This window comes from Mustela nivalis (assembly GCF_964662115.1).
Source record: "Mustela nivalis genome assembly, chromosome: 12".
In the NCBI taxonomy this organism is placed as follows: Eukaryota; Metazoa; Chordata; class Mammalia; order Carnivora; family Mustelidae; genus Mustela; species Mustela nivalis.
Window position 1 is genome coordinate 95,867,429 of NC_139031.1, and position 13,882 is coordinate 95,881,310.

Here is a 13,882-nt window from a genome sequence, read left to right on the forward strand (position 1 = left end):
AGAATTCCTTTTTCAACTAGGTAATAGAGTACAGATTTTTCTCTGTGACTTAAAAAAGACATTTTTAAAAAGGGTCAGAAATACTTTTTAAACTGCTATTCTTCTGCTATAAATAGTCAGAAATCTACTCTGCTACTATATTCTAAAATATATTCCATTATCTGAACATTAAGCTCCTTTGCATCTGCCTTATTATTCTAAAAAGAAAGTAAATAAGTAAAAGTTCTTTAGATAAACATTTGCTAGTAAAGTTATGGGTATAAATTAAATGTACGTGTGTATAGTGTACATGCATTTCATATGTGTATGTATATATATGCACATGCATATATAAGCACATATATGTATCTAGTTAGGTAACTATATATGTTACATATGTAGAAATCAGCAGGAAATACTGATGAAAATCTGGAAATTGTTAATATTTTTGATATTAAAAAATTAAATTAAATTAAATTTTGAACAATTTAAAAATACAAATCTGTTTAAATATGTTTACAGTAATATTCACCATAGATACTATATGCATGAGATATCTCATACCTGTTGTAATGGCTACAGTCAAAAAGACAAGAAACAACAAGTGCTGGCAAGGACACGGAGGAAAGGAAACCCCTCGTGCACTATAGGGGGAAACTCAAACCGGAGCAGCCACTGTGGAAACCAGTATGGAGGTTACAAAAAAAATACAAATAGAACCATATGATCCAGCCATCCCACGTCTGAGTATACATCCGGAGAAAGCTAAAATAATTCAAAAAGATAGCATGAACATTCGTGTTCATTGCAGTGTTATTTACAATAGTCGAAATAAGGAAACAACCTAAGTGTTTATTGACAAATGAATAGGTAAAGAAATTGTAGTGTGTCTGTGTGTGTGTGTGTGTGTGTGTGTGTGTGTGTGTTATCCAGCCATAAAAGATGGAATCAATTATGGCAACATCAATAAACACTGAAAGTGTCGTGCCAAGCAAAATAACTCAGAGAAAGACAAATACTCTATGATCTTTTATATATAGATTTAAAAAAGAAAGAAAGAAAGGAAGAAAATCTCTCGGATACAGAGAGAAGGAGAAGAGATGCCCCAGGAGATGGAGAGTGAGTGACATGGGTGAAAGAGTCCAAAGGTACAAATTTCTAGTTATAAAATAACTAAGTCATTGAGTTGTGACTTATAGCCCAGTGACTACTGTAAATAAAATTGTGTGGCATACTTGAAAGTTGCTAAGCGAGAGTGGATCCTAAAAGTCCTCACAACAGGAAACAATCTGCAACTATGTGTGGTAATAGATATTAACTAGACTTATTGTGGTGATCACTTCACACCATGTGCATACACCAAGTCATGAGTTGTACCCCTGAAACTAATATTATATGTAAATTATACCTCAATACAAAATAATAATAAACTAAGGTTAAGAGTTGCCTCTCATATTGTGCACAGATGCAGGAAGGAGGGTGCATGGAAGGTGGGGTAAGGAGAGATATTTAAAATGAAATTGAATAATAAAAGAAAACTGAATGTCTACAATAAGACTTAACATAGCCGCTATATTAGTTTCTATAGTTAGTGGAACAAACTATCAGAAAGTGAATGGCTTAAAACAACCAAACAAAACAAATGATGCTCTCCCAGTTTTTGAGGTCAAGAGATCAAAGTTGAAGTATTGATGGGGCCCAGTCCTGTGGGGGCTGGAGGAGAGAGTCATTCTTGCCTCTTCTGGCTGCTGGTGGCTGTTTGCATTCCTTGGCTTGTGGCTGCCTCTCTCCCTGCTCCCTCTTCATGCGGCTTTCTTTTCATGCCCGTCTTGGAAAGACACTTGTCACTAGGTTTAGATCACACTTGGATAATCCAGGATGATCCGCCCATCTCAAGATCCTGAAATCAATTATACCTACAAAGAGCCTTATTCCAAATAAGGTAACAGACACAGGATTCAGGGATTGGGACATGAGTTTATTGGCTTGGGGGCCAATATTCAACCCATTCCAGATGCCAATGTATGTTACTGTGGTAAAATAATCTCTGGGAAAATAAGTTTTTTTTTCTTTTTTCTAAGACTTTTTTATTTATTTGAGAGAGAGAGAGAGAGAATGAGAGATAACATGAAAGGAGAGAGGTCAGGTGGAGAAGCAGACTCCCTGCCAAGCAGGAAACCCGATGTGGGAATCGATTCTGGGATTCCAGGATCATGGCCGGAGCTGAAGGCAGTCACTTAACCAACTGAGCCACCCAGGTGCCCCGAGAAAATAAGTTTTTAAAACATTCTATGCTTTGGTACCCTCAGTAGGATTCATATTGTGAAGAAATGGGTCATTCTGAAGTAAACAAAATGGTTTAACTTTTTTATAAAAAAACATAATATTTACCAAGTTTACTTGTCCACAAAAATATTTTTAAAACAAAATACACAGTAGTATTTTTGCAGGCACTACTATTCCCTGGAATACATTTTAAACAGTGCTGTCAACATTCATAAGTACAAATAAGCAACACATATACCTTAAAAAAAATGAAATGTATGAGTTTGTACCAAAGTATTTCTGGGACCCTTTTTAAAAATAAATTCATCAGTAAGAAGATTTTTGAATATAGATAGATAAAATCTTTAAATATTCAAAGTCCCTAATGATTATTGAAAATTGTGAAGAACTGATGTTGTTCTCAATCGATCCTTAATTGACACTGAATTCTAGGGAGCGATTTATTGCCTTGGCAAAAGTTATCAGAAGCAGTCCTAATGGGGATTGCACAAAACACAGTATGTGCTTCCTTTTTTCTTTTATTTTGACATTATTCATCCTTCGAATAGAGGCTAGATTTTAATCAAGGACCATTTCAGCATTGCCTACCACAACACATCCAGAGGTGAAAAGATGCAGTGTTTTCCTGAGGACGATCATTGGTCAGTAAAGAGGAGCTTGTATGTTTCACCACACCAGCCAGATACCAGCCAGATAATTCTTTTCCCACCAATGCTTTTGATCATCGCCGTGCCTAGCTCGTGTATCCACAGTATATCTGGTTCTCCACAATGCACTTTTTATGATGACCCTAATAATTTTTTCAAGGGCAGAGGTAATGGAGATCTGCCTTTATCCACCTCTCCCCATAGGATTTTTTCCTCTTTCCTGTGTGGGATTTGGGTTCTGCCATGTGCAGCAAGCTAAGAAGGTCATTGAAGATAAAGCAGTGACTGGAAACCAGGGGTAACAGGACGTCTGCATTAAGAATGAGACTTCAAGCAACACTTGTCTGTATATTCCGTGCAATGCAGGAGAGCTGGTATTTGTGAAATTCTGTATGTACCACCTGCCATGGGTTGTTGAGGTACAGAAGTGAGTGGTTTATAGCTCCTGGATGGCAATGACTCATGTCTGATCTAAGGGACAATGAGGGTGATTGCCAAGGGTCTGACATCTCCCTTGCCCCACGGCCCCTCCAAAGGTAGGACTGAGATTAGCAGGCCCAAATATTCAGTAGCTTAATAGAAAACAATTGACCATTTTGTTTCTCTGTGCAAGCTCCTCACAGTTCACAACCCAAAGAGCAAACTGGTGGGCCTAAGGCCAAAATAGAAGTTACTGTTCTTTTTCAGACGTTAAAATTCAAGTAACACATGAACAGGTACGCTTGCAAAGAGAGGCTCTGCCTCTCTTTGTGAGTGCAGCCAAATTACCAGGTAGCCAACCACATGGAGGAGAAACAGAAAAACAGTAGCTCAGACACATTCTCCTGTCTTGGGCATGTAGAACCCAAAGACAAGCCCCTCAAACCCCCAGTGGTAGGCAGAGGAGAAAGCTTATCAAAGATGGCCTAGCCTGGGATGGGAACTGTACATGAAAAGTTAAAGAAGTGGGTGCCTGGCTTCTGTTATGGAGCTATAGAGCTCTGAACCCTTAAATAATACACTGATCAGCTGTTCAGTCTCGGGGGTGGGGAGAAGGATTTCTTCCAAAACTTCTCAAGTATTGAGAACAACCATAAAATCTCATACTCTTCTTTCTTTACCAAATAGAAAAGTATGAAATGATCCTATCATCCTATCCCAACAGGCTATTCTGAGGATCCTTTTCTGAGATTACACGGCCTTCAATCATAAAACCACACCAGAACGGAGCATTATTATGAATATGCTAATATTCTATCCTAGTCTTTTTTAAATATTGTATTTATTTATTTATTTATTCGAGAGATAGAGAGTGAGTGTGAGTGAGAGAGAGCAGAAGGACAAACAGACTCTCCAGTGAGCAGGGAGCCCAGTGCAGGGCTGCTTCCCAGGACCCTGAGATCATGACCTGAGCTGAAGGCAGACACTTAACTGACTGAGCCACCCAGGAGTCCCCATTTTTTTTCTTATCTTATCTTTTTCTTATCTTTCCTTTGTCTTCTCTTCCTTCCCTTCCTTTCTCTTCTCTCTCTCTCTCTCTTTCTTTTTTTTCTGTTCCATTGGTTAAGCAGGGAATCTGATTCCAGTTGTCCCTACATGCTAATTCTCTGAATTCTAATTCAGGGCGGTGAATCTGGCATTAGAAGCATGTGTAAGGTACAAAGGCAACACAGAGAAAGAGCTGAACACCATTATCCACAGGGTCTTCAAATATTTCCCAGAGATGGTGGTATTTAAATTAGACACTTTAATAAAGTTTGCAGAACTATATTTTTTTTGGCAAACTTTAAAATGTATAGAGTCTATTTCAACTGCATTAAGTATCCTTTGATAATAACCACAATGGACAAAAGGACAAAATGAAAGGGATAGAAAGGACAGTGATCACTGGATCCTCTAAATCCCCCATGCTCAAAAGCCACCACTTCCCCATGGTCAGCGCTCCTCTGGGTTCAGAAATGAAGCTTCTCCAGGGACAGGGACTAACAGCTGGCACACAGGGCATGTTGTGCATGAGTGGTCATGTTGTCAAATAAATCTCTGTGTGTCAAATAAATAAATAAAATCTTAAAAAAAAGAAGTATTCCTTCACCAAACTTTCCTAGTGAAAAGAAGAAATTCCAAGTAGAACAAAATCCATGTGCAGAAATATAGAGTTAAATAAATAGCAGTGTGTTTGTGTATGCATGTGTGTATGTGTGTTTGCACATGTACGTGTGTTCACAGAGCTGTGCTGTAGACAGAGCTGGTGTGAAAGATCCTGCAGATAAGATTACACGAGGCAGGCAGCATTGATTTGAGGACACAGCTGGTATCCATGCAAGTGGGCTGGAAACTTCATCTTCAGAATGTCCTTCAAACAGAATACGCTGTAAACTAGAGGTCAATGAAATCCATGTAGCTACATGCAAGCAAGATTTTTTTTCAAATAAAAAAAATTTTAATGGAACATATCAATTTGCCACAAAAAGATAGTTGGTTTTTGAAACCTTTGTTTCATGATTGATGATGATGACAGATAAATAGATAGATAGATAGATGATAGATGATAGATAGATAATAGATCCATGTAGATAATCACGTGATTATGTGTGTTTATATTGGATGGTGGCATCAAATATTTCCTATTGTTCTAATGAACCAGAGTTTGGGAATCACTGTTATAGAAAGCTGGAAAAAAAAATGTTCACCAAAAGTTTATTACACTCAGCTTCTCATTTACATTCATTAAATTAAAAATCAGTGTGTAAGACATGCAATTAGATAGCAAAAGAACAATAGCAATCATGTACCTACTACCCCCAATTTTAAACTGATGAGACAGAAACTAGGTCTGAGATGCAAATGTCTGTCCAAGGTCACATGTGATCCAAGCTCAGGACATGTCCCCAGTTCTCTGTTTGCTGCTACTCTACCAGTTACCACCATCTTCAAATCTTCAAAACCAACTTGAAAGCTGTCAGTAGGGATGCCTGGGTGGCTCAGTTGGTTAAGCAGCTGCCTTCGGCTCAGGTCATGATCCCAGCGTCCTGGGGTCGAGTCCCACATCAGGCTCCTTGCTCGGCGGGGAGCCTGCTTCTCCCTCTGCCGCTGCCATTCTGTCTGCCTGTGCTCGCTCTCTCCCCTCTCTCTCTGACAAATAAATAAAAAAAAATAACTTAAAAAAAAAAAAAGAAAGCTGTCAGTAAACATCCATGCAAAAAATGTATTTTTTTAAAATAATGGAAAATATTATATATATACTTCATAAAATGGGTATTCATTTTAATTCCAGAAATTGCATGTTTTCATGACCACCTTTACCATAACTTACCCATTTTTATGCTACCTCATTGGCTGAGGTTCTGGCCACTGTTGTCACTATGAGTCCTGTATCCAAAGGTGCCACTCTTATGCACAGACCTGAGCTAGTGTGGCTGAAGCAAGAATTTAAGTGGTGAAACTGGACTGGCGTGATTGTTGCAAGTGTAATGAATTATCTTTTTTCCTATGGGCAACAACTTGACCCTAAGCAACTAACACAATCCATCATCTGCTGGCAGGAGACCAAGAGCAAAAGGAGAAGTGATTGGAAAGGATATCATCAGCTCAGGAGTTCCGTGCTCAGTAAAATATGGAAGAATGAAAGTAGACTCTCAAAATAAGTCATGTTTCTGCAAACCAAGGTCTGATTTTATAGAATAAAAAAGAAAAGAGATTATAATTGGATCCATTTTATAGCAACTAAAAGTGACCTGTATCTAGGAGAAAAATGTGTTTTTAAGGATTTTTTTACAGCAAATGATACAATTGTTTAAAATTCAGAAATATCTCCTTTGACTATAATAATATTCTTAAAGATAAGACAAGTAGTAAAAATGCATATGTAGCATTTAAAATTTATAAATTTTGATGTAGGAATATTTTATTATTTTTAGTTAATGTGAAAAAAATTAAATGTACAAAGTAGCTATTTTTGTATACACTCAAGACAATATTTCCTATTATAAATATATATTTCTGTTTGCAATATGTTTGTATTACTCAGTATAATTACAAAGAGAAGGAAAAGTGGGTGGAGAAAAGTAGAGTCAATCGGATGACAGAGAAGTACTTTCATTGTATTAATTTTTTAAATGTTTCCAAAATTCAGAAAACATCAAAGAATAATAGTAAAAAGGATGACCTCATCACAAAGATATTATCAACTCTTATTCTGTACATTTACTTCAGCTTTCTTTGAAGATTCATTGCTTTTGCCACTTGGTGTATAGATGAAGTACACATTATTATTGAATGTGTTTTTATTTAATATTTACAAGGTAACATCTTGCACTTGTTCTGGAACTTTCTTTTTTGCCTTCTCTTATTTATATAACCTAATATATGCAAGGGAGTTTAATCATTTGAGGGAGTACCTTGGTTTTGTTGCTTCCCCTTCATACTGATTTAGGTTGTTTTAATTTGTCAGAACAGCAAATAAAGCATGAGTGCTTCTGTACCCAGCTTCAGTGAGGTAAGAGATCCTCCCTGGCAAATGCTCAGACTGCTACCCACTACTGGAGCCCGCCGTCCGTTCTGTTAAGTAGGTATGTCCAGACCCATGGTTGGCAAGGACAAGGGAGTCCGTTCAAGGTAAACTCTCACCAGCCATGCACAGGCATTTCTATTCTCTCACATCCATGCCGTCCTTGCTGGTCTTTCATTTTTTCTTTGCCATTATAATAAGGTAAACAAATACTAGCTCATTTAATTCATCACTAGTGAGAGCACTACTTTGCAAATTTAATCACATTTTAGTTTTCTATGACTATCCTTTGGAAATGCTTTGCCTAACCTCCTAGTAATTCAGTGCTTATTTTATGGCTTTATAAGGATTTTAAAACACTCTAGGGGCACCCAGGTGGCTCAGTTGGCTAAATGTCCATCTCTTAGTTTCAGCTCAGATCACGATCTCAGGGTTCTGAGACCGAGCCGGAGCAGAGCTCCACACTCACTGCATACTGGCCTTGAGATGCTTTCCCTCTCCCTCCATACTCCGCCCCTGCGTCCCCCGCCTCCTCACGCTTGTGTGCTCGCACACTCTCTCTCTCTCAAATGAAGTAAGTAAATAAATAAATAGTGTCTTTAAAAATATATTCTAGATAACAATATCAGATATGTTGGGCTAAATATCACATTTTCTAAGCCCTTATAGTGATTTTCTTATATATTATGTAGCTCTAATTTTTGGTTAATTCTCCTTATGTATGATGTATGGGTTTAGGCAATGTCTTACTCCAGTCTGGTAGGCATCTCTTTACTCTTTGTTAAATAAGGAACGTTATCTTGACTGGGTAGCTAATAAGTTGAAAATGTTTTCTTTCTTTCTTTTTTTTTTCTTTTGTATCTAAGAACATTTTGTTCAACTTTTACTATTGAAAATGTTTTCCTTTTTTTTTTTTCTTTCTTGTGAGTCTAAGAACATTTTGTTGTTCAACTCTTACCATTAGTTTTTGTATTTTGGAATAACATGGAGATGCTACAGATAACACAGAGGGTTTGTGAAATCCCTTCACCCAGCTTTCCCTAACGCTGTCCTACAGTACCAGGGGAAGAATTTCAAACTAAGAAAACACCATGTAAACAGCACTAAGAAAACATACATTACTATGATCAAAAATCTAGACTCTATTCAAATCGGACTAATTTTTCTCTACTGTCCCTTTTCTGTTCCACATTCCAATCCAGGATACCACACCATATGCAGTCATCATGATTTCCTACTCTCTGTGACAGTTTCTCAATCTGACTTTTCATCCCTTTGACAGTTCTGAAAATTTCTTGGAGGTGCGCTTCAGTTTAGGTTGGTCTGATTTTTTTCTTGTTGTTGGACTGTGGTTATGGATTATGAGAAAGGAAATGACAAAGCGAAGTATCTGGTATCAGAAGATCGATGCTAACACTTTGACTTATTACAGATGACATTAAGTTGATCACTTGGTTAGGTGGTGTATGCCGGGTTTCTCCATTGAGAAATTCTGATTCTATGCTTTCCATACTCTATGTTTTGGAAACAAGTCACTAAACCCAGTCTAAATGCAGGAGTAAGCAAAGAGGAGCGGGGAAGAGTATTTACATGTATGTTGTGACATGCTTCTCTAGAGATTTTTTCCTTCTCCCTCATTTATTTCTATATTCAATCATTTATTTATATCACCATAGTCTCATGATTATTCCTTTGGGTTATGACTCTATACTGTTTCTGTGTATTTTGGGTTGCTCAAATTAGTTTATGTTGACCATTAGGAATGCCTTCAGGTAGGCTCCTACATGTGGACCTCCTGTTTTTACACATGTTCTTATTTTTTCACTCTTAGATGTTCTAAGCTCATGTTATATTTCCCCTGTCCTGATACTAGAATCAGTCATTTCTCCAAGATACTATGGTCCCTCCTATAGGAGAATGATATTTTGGAAGTGAGCTTTGGACACGAAGTAATTGTCACTACCAGGATGTCATTGTCTAGACCCTCTCTTACTGCTCAATTTTGACCTGTTAATTATATTAATAAAGGTTTTAATGTTAAACCATCTGCACATATTGGGGCTCAAGGTAATCCCCCAAGCTCTTTGCAACTTACATTTCTTACACATATAAGTAAGATAATACTATCTTCCTCACAGTCTTGCTGTGAGTAATAAAGGCAATTGTATTTTCAAAGTCTATAGAAATATTCCTGCTACATAGCAATTTTAGCTGTTTTCCTTATAGTTTTAGTTTTCCTTGTAATTATTGCAAACCCTAACATAGATATATGGCATGTACATCATAGAATTCAGTTTTTAATTATTTTACCTATTAATTTATGCCAGTATAATATGAAAATCATGTATTATATTATATACATATGACATATACATTATATATATTAAATATATACTTTATATACATAATATATATTATATATATATACAATATACACAAAATCTGTGGATTTCTCAAACTATGCAATTGATTTATTTTAAGTGTATGTATTTTGAGACTGTGATCTAGGGACATCAGGTTTGATGGATTTTATAGATGCTGATGGACTATATCTGTAATTATTAAGTAATGTGTTTTAAAAAGCCACTAATGCAGTTTCCCTTAAATAATATTTTCTCAAATATAGCATTTTCTTTGGCATATATATATGTGTGTGTGTGTGTGTGTATAATCTTATTTATTTATTTATTTGTCAGATAGAGGAAGCACACAAGCAGGCAGAGTGGCAGGCAGAGGTGGAGACAGAAGCAGGCTCCCTGCCGAACAAGGAGCCCCATGCGGGACTCCATCCCAGGACCCTGAGATCATGACCTGAACCAAAGGCAGTGGCTTAACCCACTGAGTCACACAGGTGCCGCATCTTTTGATTTATTTTTATTTTGTTTATTTTCCTAATGCTTATAATCTTTCTGAGCTAGATTTATATTAGGTTTTATTTACCCAAAAAATTATCATTGCTCCTCTTTCATTTGCCCTGTCTGACCATCTCTGTGATTAAATATATAGTTTCAAAATTAGCAATTTTTGTCCTAGGATTTAATTTTGTAATATTAATTTGTGCTATTTACTTTGTTCTTATTAACCTTGTCTAATTCCTTGCTTCCTGTTAGAGTAATATCTATGTGTTAGTACCTTAGGCTGCTCTAACAAAATGCCACAGACTAATTGTCTTACACAACACACATTTGTTTCTCACAGTTCTAGAGTCTGGGAGTCCAAGATGCAGTGGCCATTAAGTCACTTTCTGGCGAGAGCCCTCTTCCTGGTTTGTGGAAAGCCATCTTCTTTCTATGTCTGCTCATGGAGAGGTGTCTCTCTCTCTCTGACTTTTCTTATAGAAAGCCACTAATTCCACTATGAGAGCACCACCTTCATGACCTCATTGAACACTAATTACTGCCTAAAAGCCCCACCTCCCAATCCTGACACATAAGGAATTTGGGCTTCAACATGCGGATTTTGTGGGGGATATAATTCAGTCCACAGCCATCTGTTTTCTTTATTTTAATTTCTCTTTTCCTAGCTTCACATAAACTTATTTTTATTAATTAGTTCTTCTCCTTAGATTATCTATATATTTAAAAGTTAGTCTGAAGTAAATTGATATGTCTATTTTCTCAGAGAAATATGAGCTTCCTAGAAAGTTTTCACAGAATTCTCCCTCCTCATCTTCCTTATTACTTTTGACTAATCTTGTGTTCTAATCTTGTGTTTTAAACTTCTAAATTTTTCATTTTTCGGGGATATAGTTAATGCATTCTTAGTGGTACCAACTCAGTAACAAGTCATTTGTTCACTACTATTTCTCCCCCGCTCCACTTTTTTTTCCCGTTCATTAAAATGTGTTGTCGTCACTATTTATTTCAGTATACTTACAGAAATATGAAATTTCTTGTTATTTTCATAATTCACTCAAAATAATACTTTGGGCGACTCATTAGTTGACTCTGGAATTCTAAATTCAAATTTCATTTTCGGAGGGTGGTTTTTCCTCATCCTCTATGTATTCTTAGTGTTTTATTCACTGCCATGGGCGGCAAAGGCATTTGTCAAGTTTATAATTACTCTTGTTGTTCTTTTTGTATAGTTACCTGCTTTTTATGTTCTGGTAGCATTTTCTAAATGAATCATTACTTCCGGAGCGTGAGGAATAACAGGGAGGATATTGGGAGACAGACAGGAGAAGTGAGTTGAGTCATTTAATTGAAACGCAACACACAAGGTTACAACCCAATGATTTTCTCATAACATACACATATGTATTCATCTTCATGATGAAGATACCAAACATAGATTACAAAATTTCCTTTTGTTTGAACTTCAGATCAGTATGCACAAGGGTACCCACTGTCTTGACTTCCAAAACTATAGATTAAATGTTCTTATTTGTTGCCTTAACATGTAAGGAAACATGTTGTTGTTGTTGTTGTTGTTTTCTGTTCATTTTGTTTCCTTTTATGCTTGACTTCTTTCAGTTCATATGTGTTTGTTCATAGCTGTATGGTATAGTCATTCCCTTATTCTCCACAATGGTTTTCCATTTTAGTTTTATTATTCATGATATTAGTATATTTGGTTATATACTACTCAGTCTTCTCTTTGTGTTTAAAATAGAACATGATTGACCATAATTCCAAAATAATATTATTTCAATGCAGAGAAAAGGTAAATACATTATAAGCATCTATTCATCTTTTCTTCTATCAGAGAAGGCAAATGTGTGTTGATGTTAACTTAGAACACTCTGGCAAATTTTTGTGTATTAGGCAAAGTGGATTTAGGGCTGATGAATCCTATGTATTATTTGGGGGAGGAAGATGGATGTTGTAGAAATGGACATATAAAGCCATAGTCTCTGTAAAACCTAAATTTATAAATTTCCATTAAGAAATGTTACTGTAGGGGCTCCTGGGTGGCTCAGTGGGTTAAAACCTCTGCCTTCAGCTCGGGTCATGATCTCAGGGTCCTGAAATCGAGCCCCACATCGGGCTCTCTGCTCAGCAGGGATCCTGCTTCTCTCTCTCTCTCTCTACCTGCTTCTCTGCCTACTTGTGATCTCTGTCAAATAAATTAATAAAATCTTGAAAAAAAGAAAAAAAGAAAAGAAAAGAAACATTACCGTAAGCACCTACTTACTGTGTTTCAGTAGAGCCATAGTTTATTGTTATTTTCCTTGTTGCTTGGATGAATGAGGTGTAAATAGCTTGAGGTGAAATTTTTTATCTTCTTCCTTTTTGTTGTTTGATTTATATAATCTTAGTAGTCCTTTATGTTTACTTTCTGTGAAAAATACATGGAAGCGAGTCAGACTAAATAAAGCATTGAAGAGTCAAAATTTTGACAGGTCCTTATTTAGATGGAGGATTTTCTTTGTTGGACTTGCAGGGCTGGTATCCAGAAGAGAAGGACCCACAAAAGGAACACTGAAGTTTATTCCTCTCAGTCTCTTGATTGAGATTCCCTCTGCCTACTATGGAAATGCATTGTTTCATCATGGCAGAAGGTTGAAAAAGAGAGAACTGGTCATTAATCAATTCACATAGAAAATGTTCTACATGCTCAAATTATATATAAAAAAATACTTCTGTGAATTGGGCTTGAGATATTTTTGTGAACTGGGCTTCAGACACTTTATTAACTGTTGACATCATGGGTCTGTAGCTGAAACTGCTCTTTGCCTCGGTCCATTATCTCATGAAGGGTGGTTGTTGCAGGGCTCCACTAACATTTTTGCAGACGTTTAATGAGATGGCTGTGGTTATATATACTCCATTCCATGGAACTCTTTCAAAGACATTGACGTTTGAGATGGTTTTCCAAGTTACTTAATGTTATTCTCAAAATAAGTATATCTGATCATAGCAGCACGCCAACAAATATCCTTAAGCTAGTTACAAAGATTTTATATCTTTTTTTCAAAATCATATTATAATTTTTCTAATTTCATATTTGACTTTAGTTTCTTAAGTCAACTATAGGTTCAAATATTCTTTAATGTTTTTAATGTATTTTAAAAATTATGGGGCATTCCAGAAATTTCTGAAGGTGAAAGTGGAGTATCAGATCTCAGGAAAAAATAGCAACAACAAAACAGTATTTGTAGACAAAAACACATGTAGAAAAAAGTCTGCAATCATGGGAGTGAGGTCAAGGATTAGTGAGCTCAGAGAGTTGAAAGATGCTGAAAAGACATTTGAGACTTTTTTGGAGCGAGGAAAATCAATTTACAGTACAGAAGTCTGTTAGCCTCTTCAGCACTGAGGCCACACAGTAGCTTTTGTCAGGATGGTAAAGCGACAGTAGAGGGACGATAAATGCACAGGACTACAAGGACAGGTTGGTGCTCACTCCCCAGGCAGAAAGCCTGTCATCCCAGCAAAGAAGAAATCAATATAACCTACTTCGCATCCCAGTGACAACACTGGGAGAAGGATGAATGAACATAACAGGGAATTAAATGAGGATTTTAAATACAAAGTTGAGC